This window comes from Syngnathoides biaculeatus, chromosome 21, assembly GCF_019802595.1.
Source record: "Syngnathoides biaculeatus isolate LvHL_M chromosome 21, ASM1980259v1, whole genome shotgun sequence".
Lineage (NCBI taxonomy): Eukaryota > Metazoa > Chordata > Actinopteri > Syngnathiformes > Syngnathidae > Syngnathoides > Syngnathoides biaculeatus.
Window position 1 is genome coordinate 53,845 of NC_084660.1, and position 5,239 is coordinate 59,083.

General features: G+C 43.1%; 1 long non-coding RNA gene and 1 other non-coding gene across 3 annotated transcripts; one reads left to right on the forward strand and one right to left on the reverse strand.

Moving 5' to 3' along the window:
• The first annotated feature begins 647 nt into the window (after window positions 1–647).
• On the forward strand, window positions 648–4,149 carry LOC133494886 (uncharacterized). 2 transcript variants are annotated; one of them, XR_009793436.1, is made up of 4 exons: window positions 648–1,592; window positions 1,769–1,886; window positions 2,643–3,600; window positions 3,814–4,149. It is a non-coding gene; the product is annotated as an uncharacterized LOC133494886 (long non-coding RNA). The 2 variants fall into 2 exon arrangements; XR_009793435.1 differs by having other exon boundaries at window positions 2,643–4,149.
• trnat-ugu (transfer RNA threonine (anticodon UGU)) lies at window positions 3,086–3,157 on the reverse strand. The gene has a single exon. It is a non-coding gene; the product is annotated as a tRNA-Thr (tRNA).
• Window positions 4,150–5,239: the final 1,090 nt, after the last annotated feature.

Genomic DNA, 5,239 nt, shown 5'->3' on the forward strand with positions numbered 1-5,239 from the left:
AATGAAGATGTTGAGGTTCTCGCTCGGAGTGACCAGGTTGGATAGGATTAGAAATGAGCTCATTAGAGGGACAGCCAAAGCTGGATGTTTTGGAGACAAGATTCGAGAGAGCAGACTTCGATGGTTTGGACATGTTCAGAGGCGAGAGAGTGAGTATTTTGGTAGAAGGATGCTGAGGATGGAGCTCCCAGGCAAAGGGCGAGAGGAAGACCAAAGAGAAGGTTTATGGATGTGGTGAGGGAAGACATGAGGGCAGCTGGGGGTCGAGAGGAAGATGCAGGAGATAGGCTAAGATGGCAAAAGATGACACGCTGTGGCGACCCCTAACGGGACAAGCCGAAAGGAAAAGAAGAAGACACTTAGTCATCCATCTACATGGCCTGGTACGAGTACCAGGGCTGGTCCGAAACAGAATTGTATCTCCGGATGAAGTCGGGTGTTTAAAACGTTGGCTGTGGTCAACGCTCGATGGTGTCAGTATTAAATTCAATACAATGACAGGTTCTCTGATTTATAACCATCTCAATTAATATCACTTTGTAATGTGTGTTGTCTGAATATTTGATGTCTTTTCAGATACAAAGATTTGATCCCTTTTTGTTTTTATGAGTTAGGAATATGGCTCAGTTATAATATTGTTTTTCACAAACTTACACATAATATCAGTAAATTCATGACATCCTTGGCTCATGTGAGATAGTATATATTATAACAGAACCATATTAATAACTACCAAAAACAAAAGGGGAGGAAATCTTTGCGTTTTAAAAGACATTAAATATTCTATAAGATACAATCATTCAGACAACCCACATTACTAAGCGAAATCAATTGATATAGTTGTAAATTAGAGAACCTGTCATTGTATTAAATTGAAAACTGATGTAATGGTGTGATGTTTTTGCACGATATTAGGAACAGGACGTGAAAGCGCACTTTATTTCGGAAGACGGCACTTTCTCTATCCTTAATCCTTTTTCATTCTTTTCGATGTTATTAATGTTATAAGGAATTGTGTGTTGAAAAATGTTCATTGTCAGGTTGAAAATGCCAATTGCCAATGTCAATTGTTAATGGAAGATCTGAGAAACACAGGAAGTTGGCTGCATATCTTATTTTGAAGACACACTTGTCGTATGGCGGAAGGGACTACTTCCTCTTGTTCATGAGTCTTCTGAGAGAGGTGCAAATTTTTTGTACTCCACTTATTTGTGTGCGTTAGGCTGTTGACTGAGAGGTTGGTAGTTCGAGCCCACCCAGGGACGTCTCCACAATAAACACTTCCCTGGCTTTTGTAGGATGTTAGTAGATCAAAAGCCCCGAAAAGTACAGTCCAGCAAAGGACAAGTGCTTTGTGGATTCCAAATTTCAGCTCGCTGTGTCCTGTCATTATCCAAGCCGCTTATTCTCACAAGGTTTGCAGGAAAGCTGGAGCCTATCCCAGCTAGCTTTGGGGACAAGGCTGATTACACCCAAAACTGGTCATTCGTCAGTCAGAGGGCCGATATCAACACCATCGCTGAGCAGGAATCGATCCCATGCTGCCCGCACTCAAGACAGGAGTGTTTACCACGACACCATCATCGTCTCTGGTCAGTGTGGTTAGAGCTATTAAAAAAATAATAATAATAGTTGGGGGGACTTGTCTCAGTTTATCGCAGGCATGTCAAAAAAGTTTGGCTCTGGGGCCAGATCCAGAAATTTTGTTCTCAGGTGTGTTGGATCAGTAAAAGAATGTCAACTCCAAATATTTGTCTTTGTTTTTCAGAACGACGAGTCGGGGTGAGGGTGAGCCTCCAGACGGGAGACGACTTTGAAAAAGCTTTTGACCGAGTCTCGCATAAATACATTTTTATTCTACTAGAAAAATGTGGATTTCCAGAAAGGTATGTTGAATGTGTAAAATTATTATATCAAGACATCACTAGTAAATATATGATTCACGGGAACCTGACCAAAGCAGTTCCCATTGACTGTGGTCCATGTCAGTTGTTGCCCGTTATCTGCCCTGCTCTACGTCCTGTGAATCGAACCTTTAGCACACGTTGTGAGAAAAGACAAAATGATAAAGGGTGTAAATATTCCAGGGAGTGGGGGTCTTAGCATGAAATGTATTTTAAAAATGGATGATTTTAACATTTTATGCACGGATCTTTTATCAGTTAATAGGAAAAAAACTGCGTACAATTAAACATGGGATAGCATCCCCATAGACACTTTTACCTGTGGACGTCATTACTTGACATATTTGGCGTATAATCAGGAATTGCTTTGGATGATGAATATTGAACCGATTTACTGCACAATACTAAAACACACTGGACTTGACTGACTGGTATGGGCAGGCCTTTGGGTCAAAACTCAACAGAGAAAAGACCCAAGCCCAATTTTATGGACCATGGACTCAAGCAGAGAAGACGAGACTGCCTTTGACGGTGGTACAGATGGACCAAAAAATCCTCGGCATCAAGTTTGGTCAGGATGGTGGAGGAAAAACAAACTGGGGCGACGTGATAGGGAGAGTTAGGAAAAGACTCAGGTTCTGGGGACTGAGCCGGTTGGCATTTGAAGGAAAAGTACTAATTATAAAAGCAGGGATTTTACCTGTGCTTTTATGAATTGGTTCTGTTTTGTGCTTTTAGATCTGGACCGAGACATCTTTTGCTTCCTCTCGGGCTCCAAGTGGGAAAGACTCAGGAGGAAGGTTCACAGCCACAAAGAAGAGTTGTCTGTGCCCACCTGAAGGAGGGAAAAGGAGCTCCACAGCAAAGGTCTTGGCAGGAAGGAGCAAAGAAATGAACGTCGGCGACTGTCGCTGGGCACCCGCGGCAGGATCCTGGACCATGGTGTTTGGGAGTGTGGGATGAGGCCCACTTAGTAAATCATCATTAAAATTAGATCATTAGAAGAAAATGAAGATTTTAATGCGGTATTCAGTGCCTTGTTTTTTTTTTTTTTTAAAGCTTGGACAGTATAACTGGATTTTGCTTGAACACCTGGAGGATGCATTCACTCTTCACACTTTTCCAAAAGACGCCGTTCATTGTGAAAAGTGGTTTTCACTAGAACCACACAAATTTTTATCAGGCCCCAGTGAGAATTGAACTCACGCCCCTGGTTTACAAGACCAATGCTCTAACCACTGAGCTATGGAGCCTTGCTGAGCAGTGCTATCCACACCAACAAGTTATTGTTGTAGGAGTGCAGACCCTTTCTGACACAGTCCGTCACCTGACACTTCCCCCTGACTAACCATTGCCACTTCCTGGTCCTTCACACTTGCCTCTTCTACTCTTCCTTCTCTCTCATTTTCTTTTTTTCACAACTCTCTCTCTGTCTGGGATGCTCAGAACTACTTCATCTTGTTCCTTCCAGAATCAGAATTTCTCGTTCATCTCTCGGTCACATCCTACCTGTTGGCATAGCCGCTTACCACATTATACATAACACCCTCAATTTCAAATTTCAACCTCATCACTCGATCTTTTACTCTTTTCACTTCCAAGACATTCTTAGCCAGCTCTTCCTTTAAAATAATCCCGACTCCATTTCTCTTCCCCTCTACTTCATGGTGCAATATTTTACACCAAGATGACCAAGGTGGGGCATTGCTGACTGTCTCCTCATTAGCATAGTGGACAGTGTCTCTGCCTGTCACGCAGAAGACCAGGTTTTGATTCCCTATTGGGGACTTGGTTGCTTTGTGGCAAAATAAAAAAGCGCATCACCCAATTTTCCAAATTGGGACCTTTCTGTAGTTGTCAAACATAACCTCAACCACACTGAAACCTTTTCTCTCATCCTGTCTGTTAGGAGGACCAGCAAATTGCCTTGCTTACCTGCATTGCCGAATCCATCCACCAATCTGTCCGTTTTCTGAGCCGCTTATCCTCATGGGGCTCGTCGGAGTGCTGGAGCCTCTCCCAGCTGTTGGCCTCACAGCACTGTGATCCCGGTTCCAACCACAAACCCACCTGAGTGCACACCCCACATCCCCCTCCCCCCACCCCCAACCCCAGTTAACGCGAGGGGTCCGGGTGGACTCGTCAGGAGGACAACCCGGACGCCAAGCACCAGGATCCCCACGGGGCGATTCATTTTGAGGCTCAGCTGTTAAAGGGTTAATTCTATGCCAAAATACTCCCTCAATAAAGTTACAAATGTACTGGTACTCCCAAATGTTACATTGTTACTGCAAAAGCAACTGTCATGAATTGAAGATTCCCTTTTGTGGTGTGAAAGACGCTAAAATGGATTGAAATGCTCCCATATGTACCAGAAATAATTCTTAAAAGGTAAAAAAAGAATAAAGAGCGTGTCAGAAGTGGGATTTGAACCCACGCTTCCATTCGGAGACCAGACTACCCATTAACTGGAAGGAGCTCAGCCCTTGAGTATGGCGCCTTAGACCGCTCGGCCATCCTGACACTGATTACTTCAGACCCTACCTGGACTGGAGTCATGTACTCAACGAAAATACATTTGGTGCCATAAGGTCAGATATGAATACTTCATCCACTCAGGAAACGGGTCGCGAGTCCGATCATCATTGCAATATCGACATTAGAAGGATAACTGACAAATTTGAATTTATTGTGCAATTTGTCTTTTATTAACAGTGTTTCTCTGCAAAGTTTTAAAAAAAAGTTATTTGTTTTGATTATATTTTTCTGGTTTGGCTTCTCATGGATCTTGGATGAAAATTTGAGTCAGGCAGAGGAAAGTTTTAAAGGGGGGTGAAAAACAAAGTGGAGAGACACTGAAAAGATGACGAAATTATAAAGAATGAGAAGATGACAAAAGACTGTACACAAGTTGCAGTAAAGTTAAAGACATTGTAGATTACAATGACATTGTAAAGTCTGGTGACAGTGATTAAATTCGAGTGATGTACGGGGTAGTCGTACTCCACCCTGTGAAGGAAGGACAGGAAAATATAGGACAGGACTGGACAGGACAAGAACCAGGTACTTGTCGGTCTTGAAACCAAAGATTCCAAATTCCATAAGCAGTTGGAGCTGATAACCCCAACCCAAAGTTTCCTGGACCTCTTTAAAGTATTACCCCCACTACTGTGGTCTTTTTTTGACATGATAAATTACTCCACAACTAAATTTGACTTGAGCAGTCCTGCACTCTGGAGCATGACCGCCCGCCATTCCTCCACCGGTTCATCTCCACCAGAGGTCAACCACAAAAACACCAGCACTGGTTTTTGGCTGACACTCCATGTTCCCAA